Source organism: Columba livia, chromosome 10, assembly GCF_036013475.1.
Source record: "Columba livia isolate bColLiv1 breed racing homer chromosome 10, bColLiv1.pat.W.v2, whole genome shotgun sequence".
In the NCBI taxonomy this organism is placed as follows: domain Eukaryota; kingdom Metazoa; phylum Chordata; class Aves; order Columbiformes; family Columbidae; genus Columba; species Columba livia.
This window is the reverse complement of record NC_088611.1, coordinates 8,668,206-8,681,447: the sequence shown is the minus strand read 5'-3', so window position 1 is coordinate 8,681,447 and position 13,242 is coordinate 8,668,206. Positions and strand designations below refer to the sequence as shown.

The window sequence follows — 13,242 nt, the reverse complement described above, 5'->3', positions numbered from 1 at the left end:
TTTAAACAAAAAACATACATATAATTATTCTGGATGCCTGCTTCCACATAAAATTGAGATACAATAAAAATTTCTCTGTAGCAATTCACTTTGCAAAGTATGAATACATTAATAGCATCCTTTAAAGCTTTCAATGATGGCTAATTTTTAACACTTCTCTGGTAATTTTAGTGTCTTTTTTTCCCCTTCTCACTTTCATCAGAATTTTCTTTCACTGTTAAGTCACTGTTGCCCTCCACTTATTCATAGCCATTACAAATAAAGTTATCAGACTTCATTCCTCATGGGTAAACCACTTATTCTGCTAAGAACAAACAGGTGAGGTGGCAGTACAACATCTGAATAACTAACAAAAGTGGTGGGGTAGAATTTCAGTAACTTAACAAGTGGATGGTGTAGGGCTGATAAGATGGCAACAGACACTTAACAGCAGCTCACTTTGAAGGCATCATCCCCCAAAGGATGCCCAATTTATCTGTCTAGTTACAGAAAGGATTATTTTGCTATTGTCTCAGCAAAAGAGCTAAAAACAAAGAGAACTTATTCTATTGCAGACATCACTGAGGTCCCAAAGCTTTGAGCCCCCAATGATCAAAAGAACAGTAGCTTCAGGATTTTCTTTTAGGTTATCAAGCTTGCTGCTTCAACCCCACATGCCTTTTTTTGGAACCACAGTCAAGGTTCCTTGGCAGGGAGTTCTGGACAGTGCCATGCAGAACATCAATCAACATCATAATAAAGGTCAGAGTCACCACACACCAAGGCCCAGAAATTTTCCATGTCACTGGTGAGTGTTCTTTCACAACCCAAAAAGGTATTTCAATCAGAGGAACCAAAGAGAAGGTATCCACCAAAGCACGAACTCAAATTACAATTTAAGTATTCCCTCAGCTATTCCTTAGCATTTCCTTAGGGAAATAATAACACCCCAGCACCAGATCAAAAATCTCACAGCAGCCACCTAACCAACTCCTAGTCCTCAAACATAACTGATATCATCTACGGGAATTTAAAGAACAGAAATCATTTTGAGTAACCCTCAAGAGAATAAAGGAGAATACAGATAAATAAAAAGGCTTAAGGAGGTATATCTTCATCAGCTACAGTTTGAAATACTCACTACTGTCTATTTAGATTACATTGTGGGTGCTTGACACTTCCACCCTCATTCCAGAATCTCTATTGCAATCTCTGCAAAGCAAAATAGAGACAGTGGACATATTATCTGAATAAGCCCACCTGATTATGCCATTTCTGGTAGTGGACAAAGAGAACTGCACACTCTCTCTAAAGTTCCCAGCAAAATAAGGAAACCTAGATTTAAGTGTGTTTTAACTAAATTTTTAAAATGGTATATTCAGAAAGGTTTCTCTAAATCTTTTTCTCAAAGAAACAAGAATGCAAACAGCCTTACAGAAAGAAGGCTTCTGGAAACAGATAACAAACGAAACAAAATAATCTGAGGCTTTAAGGCATGTGCTCCTATCATGAACAAAACAAAGATCTACTCCTCACTCAAAGAAGGCACACATAGCCTAGACAGGTAACATGCAGAAGGAGCAAGAGCTGTTGATGGTGGTACCAAAGGTAAAAGTAAAATCAGAAATAGCTTTTATGAGTGTTTGCATCCAAATAATACCACGAAGAGGGACCTTTGTAACTCTTTCAATGAAAAGTAAGTTTATGGTGATATTGTATTTTTTTGAAAGTAAAACATACTGCAAGTCACGCAAAATGTTCACAGAATATATAGAAAACAAGTTAATAAAACAGATAATCTGCGTACCTGCATTAATTTACCATACAATTTCTAGAGGCATCTTCAGAAGGTTTTTAGCTTTTTCAGGCCAGATTCTGAAATGTTGTTGAAGCACCTAAAATTAGAGTTAGACATCTGCTAGAATTCTGAAAAGCATCTAGCACTTCAGATGCCTTACTTGGTGAGAATTGACTACAATTGCTTTCTACTCAAAACCAGCAGCCAGCATTTCCCACCCAACAGAGTAATAATTCTTATTCAGTTCATCTTAAGTGTTACATAAAAACAATAATAGGCTATAAAGTCAATATCCATTTCCAAAACAATACAAACCACCTTCATTAATACCATTGTATGTTCAAAACATCTGAATAGCATTATAACCACAAACCTTAGTGGCCAACACTAACAGGCACACATGGCCTGTGCATCCTGTACCCACATAACCCAGAAAAATACATTTATTCAGTCTCACATCTTTTAGACAAGTAACTTTCAGTTAGGGTGTGAGGTGCTTCCAGAGCACGTAATGACAGAACTACAAGCTTATTTTACAGTGAGTCAAATTCATATGGTAACCTCTGAGAAGGTTTTGGTTCATGATTTTATGCTCCAATTTTGATTAGAAGTTTTAACAATTATAGAATTAGTTTTAGTTTAATTTGTTTGTAAAAAGAAGCTCACAATAATCAAAAAAGTATATCTTTTACAAATTCTTTTAATTTACTTTTTTAATCAGTGCTTTATTGTTTAGCAACAGAATGCACATCTTTGCTATTGAACACCTCAGGGTCTTTTGTTTTCTACCACACCATCATATATACTAGGAATGCTCCCCAAATGTAAAAGTTATTCTGTATGTTCCCACTATAGACTTATTTTTTATCCTACTGTCTTCCAAAACAGCTGTCACTGATCATGATCAGATGCAGGTAGCGGAGCAGAAGAACCACTGCTCCGATCAGAGATGACAGTTTCTAGGTCAGCATTTTCACTAAAAGAGTAAGTCAAATGAGATCCAAATACCAGACAGCAGCTGTTTCCAAATACACTGACCTGCACAGAAATAGTGCATCCAACTTAATTATTTATTACCAGCTTACAAAGAAGATGACAAGAAAGCAATTGTGACTAGAGTTGACTAAACATTAAAAATAATTTTGCATTGCTGTTTATTTGGATCTTTAAAAGCACTTGCTACTATACTCCTTTTTTCTCCTTTTCTATCCTCTTTATAGAAGACTAAAACATTAGAAAAATGAAGTCTCAAAATAGAAAAAGCAGACCTTGAATGCTCTAGTATTATTTGGAAAATGGAGTGTTGTATTCCACTACAGAAGATAGCACTTCAAATCTGAAAGGTCAGCTGCAAAGCTTGGCTTTAAAAGCAACTCACAACCACAACACCAGAAAACAGAAATAATGCTTCCTGGGCCAGAGAACGAGAATAGGATCCTGCAGATGATTGTTTTCAGGTAAAACTGATGACAGAGCCAAATATTTCTTGATGCAATCCTGCCCCATTTTAGTGAGAGAGTGTAAAGTCCCATTTCCCTGAAGATGGCAAGAACCCATTTCCCTGCTCGTTGCCTGTGCTTCTTTCCTGACAGCTCCGCGCATCCCACTCCTCTGCCCCAACAGCTGCAAGCTCCTAACACCACCCATCACAAACTGTTTCCTTTTCTAACCAATACACGTTGCTGTTCTTGCTACACTCAGTCATTCCTCAGAGTCCTCAATTGTTTATATGCACATCATGAACGATAAGCAGAGGATCCAGCACAGCAGCCTTGAGATGCTCCAGTCCAACCTCTTCCCCCAATTTGTTCACAATAAAGTTCAAATGACAAAACAGATATGGAAACAGGAGCATTTTTCTTCAGTGAAATTCATAGACTGTAGGTCTGTTAGGTTGATTTTCCATCCCCCATCTACACCTAAGATATTCAGAGCATATTCAGGTAAATAAGCTTATAATTATCTACTACAAAGTTCGTTTATAGTGGGAATAAGTATTGTACGGTTAAGTCCTTATGCTTTGCAAAGTGATTCTGAATCCGCCACCACTCACTCAGTAAGTATTGGTTAGATAATCACTACTGATTTATTAACATTCTACCAGCCCTGCACCCCCCCCAAAAAAAAAAAAAAAAAAAAAAAAAGAAATCATATAAATAAAATGGATAGCCCTATAGTAAATGAAAATTCTTGTGTATCACGATACAATCTGCTGGAGCAAATAAACATCTTCAGTGGTACTTGCAGACAGCATAACATTGCTCTGGAAAGCCACACATTTCCCCCTACCTTTTCATGTTGTTTCATCTGAGAGAAGGATCAAAGAATCAAGTTCTTTTTGTCACCCCAACTCAATCAGGCAAGGAACTCTTTGAAGTGATCTTTTTTCTTTCTTATTTTTCTTTTTTTCCCCTCCCCCTCTCTTCATTAGGAAGAATCTTTCCAAAAAACAGTCTGTCATTCTGAGGTTCATAATGCTAATTCTACAACAGGTGTGACATGTCCCTGAAAGCAATACTCTGATGGTTTATTTATGGGCTTTACTCTTTCCACTTAAGAAGAGACCTTGAATATGTTTTCATATGTCCAACATAGATTTAGAAATTCTAAAGGCAGCATCCATTCATCAAAAACATGAAAACTAAAGACAAGAGTTCAAATAAAAAATTTGAAAAGCCATTTGTGGCTACAGCTTAAGGCTGTCATGGAAATAAGCACATCAAAATACCTCCATTAATGATAGCCTTGCAAGCACTGCAAAGCTTAAAGCCTGTTACTTAGGTTCTTTTCTCTAGTAGGAGTTCAAACTAGTGTGTAAAATAAGGTGAATGAGATGATAAAAAAAAATTCAAAATGGTTTAATTTCAGACATCAAGAAACATAGCACTTTGTTCAGCAACACAAAAGACACCACAATTTTCTCTTGACCCTTGATAACACAGAGAAATCAGGAATTATCATCCAAACCTGCAGGAGTCAGAAAATTCAATAACCACTGATAATCTATGCCGTTAGAAAAAGCTTAATGAATCGCTGTGCTTGTCACTGAAGATTTCTTTTTAACATATTCCATTGCCCTCATTACAAAGAACATTGATAGGTGATATAATTTTAAAAACAAACAAAAAAAAACAACAAAAAAAAACCACAACACACACACAAAACACCTTCCATTTCTAGTCTAACCATATTTTGAAACCTTATTTCTTAATTTTAAACAGGACTACTAAAACAAAAAGCTACCAGAGGACACTAAACTGACAACTAGCACCTGCCGGCCACGTGACATGCCGAGAAGAGTCAAGAGCAAATCAAAAGAAGCGAGGAGGAAGAGGCACAGACTAGCAGCACACACGCTTAAATGATCTCTGAAGTAGCACATGCTCCTAGTTGTTACAGAGCAACTGCATAACTGAACAGCCTCTCTCCATTTCTCCAGCCAGTGAGCAGCTCAGTGCCCCTTTCTAGGTCAAGAAGAGCTGGTTGAGATTTATCCTGAATTGTTTGCCAGAGTTTATAGAACTGCAGAAACATCTGAATCAAGAATCATTCAAAAGTACATTGAAGCTGTTGAGTATATGGGATTTCAAAGCAGAAACTTAAAAAAAACAATACAATATAATTTCTTTTAATAGCACTAATTTACATTCATATAGCACTTGGGAGGGCGAGGGGACACACACACAAAATACCCTATTTCTCTTGTTTTTATCAGCTCGTAGACTTCAAAAATGAGGCACAAAATCAGAAATAGAGGTAACTGAAAACCTGGAAGTGGAAGAAATAACACTAATGCTGCTCTCCCAAAACACAAGCCCACACTTGATTTCCTCCTATTTTCACTTACATCTTCTAAAAGACTCTTCAAACTTGCAGAGGAATTACTAATTTAAGCACAGTATTACAGAAGAGTTACCTTTGACTTCAAATTAAAGAGAACCCTCATAAAAATTACTATGTGGATTAATCTCTGAACTGTACTCATTTTGGAAATAATAAAAAGGAAGACCTATTCAAAACTCAGACCCCATATCATCTGGGAAGAAGCTCCACGGACTATAAGACAGTGGCAGGGATAAAAGGAACAAAAAGCTGCTATTGGAAGAGAAAAACAAGGCAGGCATCCAATTCCCTTGGCTTCATTTTCTGTGTAATGGACAAAATATATCACTTCAGTAATCTTGGCTCCATAGCTCTTGTACCGTGTTTGGTTATTTTAGATTTCTCTTTAGATTGCCTCCATCAAGACGCAGGAATTTAAAAGCAATTCTTCAACATCAATGTTTTTCCCCCCCCCTTTCTTTCCTCAAGGCAGACACAGGGTACCATGACCCACTGCCTCCAGCTCATAAAGACTGATGTTAATGGCAAATCTATTTCATTTAAACTGTTAATTCAGCTGCAAAAGGTAGGGCAGAAGGTCCCAGATCTTGTTTTAATACTGCCTGCACATTTAAGATAGAAATCAGTAATGCATTTCAAGATGTCATCCAGTTACCCTTAAAGCTCCCCTGTATACCTTAAATGAACTGGCAAAGTTTGGAATAGCACCTATTCCAGTCAAAGAACAAATAGCTATTTATGGAACAAGCAGTCTATACACAACAGAAGATGTATATATAACATTTATATATAGAATATAATATTATATATAAAATAGAACCTTTATAGGTAACATATGTTCCGTTATTGTTTTTGTGAGCTATGGCAAGACAAGGACTTGACGACATAGGCAAGCTTCAAGAAGTCAAACATGACCAAGTGACAGTTCCAGAAGCTGCTTGTCTAGAAATGGGCATCTTATATCAGACAGCTAAGCAAAAAAAGCCACCAAAGAGAAGACCTGCATGACACTACTGAAATACAATGTGAAAATACTTAGTAGCAATCAAGGATTTCCTTATCCCCAGTCACTTAAACACAAATTATATTATTTAACTGCATTAAAACCAAAACGTGTACAAAAAAAACCAAACGTGTGGCTAAAAGGCCATTGCATCATTTCTTTGCCTTTGTGGTTGTGAGGAACACAAGTTCAAAATACTGACAAGTAACATGTGGAACCAAGGAATGGAATACAGACAAATCAGGATCTTCTTTCAGAATGTCAGTAAGGGTTTTACTGTTCTGCTGTAAAGGTTTGAACAGCATTAATACACTGATATCAAGGATTATGTATTGTAATACCTCACCGTGATATAAATCATTATTATGATAATTTAAAATGTAAGTCAGTTGCACACACCAAGAGTAAATATGGGTTCATCGTGATAAGGCTGTAATAGACATTTTCACCATCTGCTGTTGTATTTGTTTCAAATGAACAGTCCACTTCACACATGGTACTTACAAACTAAAACCTCCTCATGTCTCACTGCATTGTTCAATATTTGTTCTTTTATTTTCAGCATCGTCTGCAAACTCTGTGTTCATTGCCATAATTTCCAAGGATGTAACATAAAACATTACTATATCTGTTGCTTGGGTTTTGTTTTTTTGTTTTATACTCCCAATTTCAAGTTTAGATCTTCTGACTATCTTCTTTAATTATCACAGGTCTTGCATGATTCAACTTATACCAAACTCAAGTTGGTATAAGATTGTAGTTTCCATATATTAACCAATGACAAATTATGTGGAACTCCAAAAAAAAAAAAAAAAAAAGTCACAGTTTCTTTCTGTGACAGACTCAGGCCTGTTACTATCACACCATACAGTATGCAAACTAGAAACAGGAATATTGAGTAGACTTGATGCCAAAAATTTAATGTTGTATACATTAAAAAAAAAAAGAGATATCAGCAGCTGCAGGACCTTTGAAATAACGTATTACAGATACAGGCCATTGCTCCCTTCCTTACATTAAAAGCGGTGTGAAGTACACAGGTTGCAGACAGTTCTACAAAAGCTACTATTTGTTACATTCGATCTTCTCATATTAGTCTTAAGAAATCCCCAGAATCTATTTGAAGACATATCTTGATTTTATTTTTTCCAGCCTTCTTTGTCTCAATTAATTTTTACATATCCTCACTACAGAATTAAACCCCAAGTTTTATTCACAGAATTCTAACAAGCCAATATTTCTCATCAGCACTGTAGAGCAAAGATGTCTGCCCACCACAGGGTGCGGATGCGTGTCTCCCATGTCTGCTAAAGCTATGAAGGCTACTGGCACTGCAGAGGACTTCTTTAAAAAGAAAAAAAAGCAGCATGTAAATAAAAATGAAGCTGGCTACATTCAAGGTCTCCAAGATGTTAATTATTATACAGCGGAAAAAAACCCTTCAATACCTAGGCAAATTGATAGTGCTGTTTGACAAGCTAAAACATTATTTTCCACATAACTCCCAGTAACAGCTTAGCTTTTATGAGTGACAATAAAAGAGCATATTGTAACCTTTTTATCCTACTTTCTTTTCAAAGAAAATTACAGCCCATAACACTTTTTCCTTCTTGCACTTTAAGAATAAAAAATATATATATTTTTTAGTCTTTGGTTAGTGTTGGTCTATAGAGCTTCACTTATTAAAAAAGGAAAAAAAAAAAAGACTGAAGTGTGTTTTATAAGCAGCAGAAAATTGGAAGCGATAGAATAAAACTAGCAAGTCATTTCTGCACCTGGGAAAGCATTATCCTGCTCTGCAATATGTGATGTTTCATGAAAAGGATAGCTAATGGTTCCACTACTACAGGACTTGCTGTGTAATTTTCAAATATAAAGGTTCAGCCTGTCAAGTTATGACTCATTATCAATATTTCCTGCTTTCTAAAAAAAAAAAAAAAAAGAAAAAAAAAAATCCTTCAACAAGACATCTCACCATACTTTCAGCACACACACAACTATTCAAGCCCTGAAGCAGAACAAGAGTATCTTACTACGTCATAATTGAAAAGTCAGTGATATCTGTGGCTTACAGGTTTCCAGAACCACAAGCATTGACGATCAATCATCTTTAGGAAAAGGGGACTTGATAAATTCTTCATTACAATCATCCATCAACAAATTACAAATTACACGCAGGATCCACAAAAACCCAAACACAGGCAACAGACAGAACTTACTTATTTTTAAATGAAGACTGAAACCATTCATCAGTACAGCTTGTCTAACCAACTTGGAAAAGGAAAAGCTGCAAGTAGGACAGGAGACAGTGTACCAAAGTCGGTATCATTCAAAATGCATACAGCTTTCGCGGTTAGAATAAACAGTCAAAAATCAGACTTCGCATTGAAATTAACAGACATTCTACTACATGCTACGCTAAACAAAGAAATAATGCACTACTGAGTCATTTAAAAGAATAATGAACAATGCTTTGAGGAATATACAGCCAGATTCAAAGATAAAACTAAGTATTTGAACAGGTACTACTCTTATTTAATATCTACAAGCTATCAGATCAAGAGAGACACATCCATTTCTCATTTTAGGTGAAAATACTACAGTGCTGAAGGAGGTTAGAAATAAAGATGAACAAACCTTGACTTTCACTATTTAAATATAGTCTATGCATATTTCAGCACCACTGAAAGGCTTCTTTAAACTGTTTCTATTTTTAAAGGGATCTTTCATTTCTAAGAAATGAATTTTCATCTATGTATATTCACTTAAGCTATCTTCAATCACTTTGTCTCTACAGTTTGCATAGAAAGCAAAACCTTCGAGGTAAATTAGAAAGAAAAAAAAAAAACCCACCAAATTTAAGCATACATATTAAAAGGAGAGGTAAGTAGCTACAGAACCACATTAACTGCAAAGCTTGTTGAGAGTGTTGGTTTCTAAGTTATGTGGAAATCAACTTTTCCTTGCTCTGTAAAGCAGCAGATATTACAATTCTAGAAACTTGCCTATGACCCTGCAAGGACCTTCTACATGGGCACAGAGAGTATTGTTATTGCCCCAGAGATTGTGTCTCAATATTGCTATTATATCAGCCACTTAATGAAGTGGCTATTGAAGCTAACAAATGACAACGCAGTCGCAGGAAACAACCTACTGCTGCTACGATTGTTCTTCATAGCAATAGCACAGATGTTTATAAGCACTTGTACATAGTAGCCATGAAGCTCATGTAACTGAGAAGTCTTACAGATGATTTTTTCATCAGTAACTTCCTAGTTGTTGAACAGAACTGGACAGTTGCATTAGTGAATTAAAAATATTCATACTTTCATTTGTACCATATGCTAACTTGTAAGAATAAAATCTATTCTGTACCATACATTACTGCCCTGGCAGAAATACCAATACACGGCTTTTCCTTTGTTGATGTTAAGACAGGGACATATGTTGGCATGTATTCCTAAAGTCATTTTCATAATTTAAGAAATCATTATTTTCCTATTTGCCTTCCCCCTACAACCTGCAAGTCATTCTTTCATTTAATAAAAAATAAAGAGATGACAATGCAAGGGCTAGGAAAACAAGAAAAAAACAGCATACATAGGCAGGTTATTTGACATACTAAAATCAGAAAGGAGATAGATGCAAACTCAGTCACCACCAGTATCATCTGCCCACAGATTTTTATTTTAAGATCACATGAGACATACACAGCATAAGCATGTCTGCAAACTCACTGCTGTTGGCTTGATGACCAGTGCTGAGTTCTGCAGCTGGCAGCTGCAGCAATCTAACTGAGTCCAAGTCTGCAGCAAGCAGATTGTAATTTGGTCCCCAAGAGAACTGGGCAAGGGATGGCAAAGGTAATTTATACTTATCTAAGGACTGTAGTGAAATGCCAGGCATAAGCAAGGCATTACCAGACCTTCTTTGTTTTCAAATCCTTTTCTTTGCCCAGTCTGTATTGCTCAGTAAGTGAATCACAGCTTCGTTCTGAAGAAGCTTTAACTTCAAACTTCCTACAGCAGCCCAAAGTAAAATTCTTGTAGGTACCAAGGTCACTAGACCACCTGATCACAAGCAAAGACACTAGTAAAGACAGGATGATTCAGCAATACAAGGAGTTAGACGATAATAACTGAACATAATAATTATGCAGCAATCCAGGCAGAACTGCCACCTCAGTAGGACCCAAACTAGAATAGAACTTTCTAGGAGGAAACATAATTAATGGCAAATGGAAGGGGGAATAAGGGGAGCAGCTTACTCTACCAGCTAAATTGGATGGCTCATGATGATCTTGAAATTAACTTTATAACATTGAAACTTTCTAACACTTGGAATTCAGATATGCATATGTCAGACATATGTAAACCCAAACATCACAAAAAGTGAGTGAAAAACACTTGTCTCCATACTGACACAAGAGAAAGTCCTGTAAACAAAAGAAGTCTAACTTCAGCTCTTAAATCTTGCAATCCAACAAGATGCCACTGTGCAAAAGTTATTACCAGTAATCACAAGACAATTGTTTCATATTAGAAATCCAAGGAAGTAACTACATAACCACCTGGAAGGGGACTTAGACATTCAGAGGAAACATACCATATGAAAGCTTTGGAAGCAAAGAACAAAAAGATTGCACAGGTCATTTTAGAGACCAGAAGGGCATTGACTGCTAAGTCAGAGAATAAGCACTTCCATGATTCAGCAGGAAAATTATAGGCAGGAGAGGAAGGACAAGATAACCCCAAGGGATTCTGATTTAAACCAAACAGTTTCTGAGGACTTATGAAGAAAATAGTAACAATGAAGTTCATGAAGGTTCACTCTTGTCTAGGTCTGTCATTTTCAGCTGTTTTCAGCTAGACTCCCCCATATGGCAAATAAAGTCTACTGACAATAGCTGCTTTTTTCTCAGTCACCTTTCAAGCATTCTTCAAAAGTAGCCCATGGATTCCCAGCATTGCTAGTCTATACACAGCTCCAGTGCTTTATGACATGAGGTGTAAGGGGAAACCAAGCAATTAGGTCCAGTTCCTACACAGTGACTGTAGACAGAAATATATGATGGAGACAAGAAATTCAGTATGGTTAATAAAAGATGCAAAAAGTGTTGTATCATCAGCCTTAACGCTCCTGCCATAACTTTCTCAAAAGTCTGACATGAAACACACATCCACAGTTAAAGAATAATAATGCATTGAGTGCAATGGAGAAACTCCTAAGACAGCCCATCCAGACAGGCACAGCATTTGTACCAGTGTGGGCAACCTCTTAACACCAGACCCAGAGCAAAGAACTCCTTAGCTGAGACCCAGCTCTGCACTGATATGCCTACATTGCTCCCCATAAAAATATGAGTAACAGCAGATTGGGACACTCAGCATAGTCCTACCCTTAAACACACAGCTTGGAATAGGTGCTTCTCAAATTACAGCTCCCTGCGGGGCCAGCACAGGAAAAGTTGCTCATGGTATCCAGTCACAACCAAAAAAATATCAGGGGCAGGGAGGGGAAGGGCCAGGAGAGACAGGAGTCTAAAGTTACAAGCCTCTGTTCTTAGAAAATCTCAACATGTTTTCCTATGCCTGATCTTGTCTCTGATTTTACACTCCTGACCTGCATAAATGCAAAGCACTGCCATTATAACCAGCACTTAGAAAAGCAATGATGCATTACTAGAAATTTCTCATAGCACACAATAACATCCAGTCTGCTCAACTTAGAAAAAAATAATTTCTACACCAGAACAGAAATATTAGGGGACAAAGATGATTAACCTCTCTCCCAACCTACTCACACCACAGTACAACCTTCCTCTACCACGATATCAAAGGTGTTTGGGGCTTGGTTTCGATTTTGTTTGGTTTTTTTTTTTCTGGGGGAAGGGTGGTTTTGTTGTCGTGGTTTGTTTGTTTGTTTGGGTCTTGGGGGGGTGGCTTGGGGTTCAAGCCAGGGGTTTGTTTTTTTGTTTGGTTGGTTTTCTTGGGTTTTGTTGTTTGTTTGGTTTTTGTTTGTTTGTTTTTTACATTGTCAATCTTCAGCTTCATAGGAACACAAAAACCCCACAGAAACCATAACTGGTTTTCATAGTATCATACTAATGGGCAAGAAATAGCACATCCAGGCTGAACAGGCATCAGTTGGACTGTACACCCACACAATAGATGAGAAGAGGAACATGTACTCACCCATGCAGGTCCCACAGAAGTCATCTCACAAATCACAAGATCACATTCTTCTTCCAGTAAGAAGACTCCAAAGAACAAACTTCAACCACCCCTTAGTATTACACTTTACATTCTCTACTCTCCAGCTTTTTCTTCCACTAGCCTCTTTCTCCACAACCACCACCTCTTAGTACCTGGGCTGTTATTTTTAAAACACCTGAATCTAATGTGTTGATTGGTCCCAACTGGGGGAGATAATGAGGCACCCAATGAGGTCCACCTGTGTGGTGGTGTTTTTTTAAAGCAACCACACAGAATTTGTTAAAAGATCTTTACTAGTTTGTATCTTTCTGGGGTTATTTACTACAAATTTCATCTATGCGATTCATCCTGTAAGATGAACTTGAATTTCATTTAAGTTTCTCCTTATTGAGTGGCTGTACTAT

The 13,242-nt window shown here is 37.0% G+C and overlaps 1 protein-coding gene across 1 annotated transcript in view; it reads right to left on the bottom strand.

The window, feature by feature from the left end:
- Positions 1–12,959, bottom strand: part of CACNA2D3 (calcium voltage-gated channel auxiliary subunit alpha2delta 3) — a 458,229-nt gene extending 445,270 nt beyond the window's left edge. Inside the window, exon 1 of the mRNA XM_065075322.1 lies at positions 12,818–12,959. The gene's annotated coding sequence lies outside the window, so the exon portion shown is untranslated. The remainder of the gene's footprint in view (positions 1–12,817) is intronic.
- Positions 12,960–13,242: the final 283 nt, after the last annotated feature.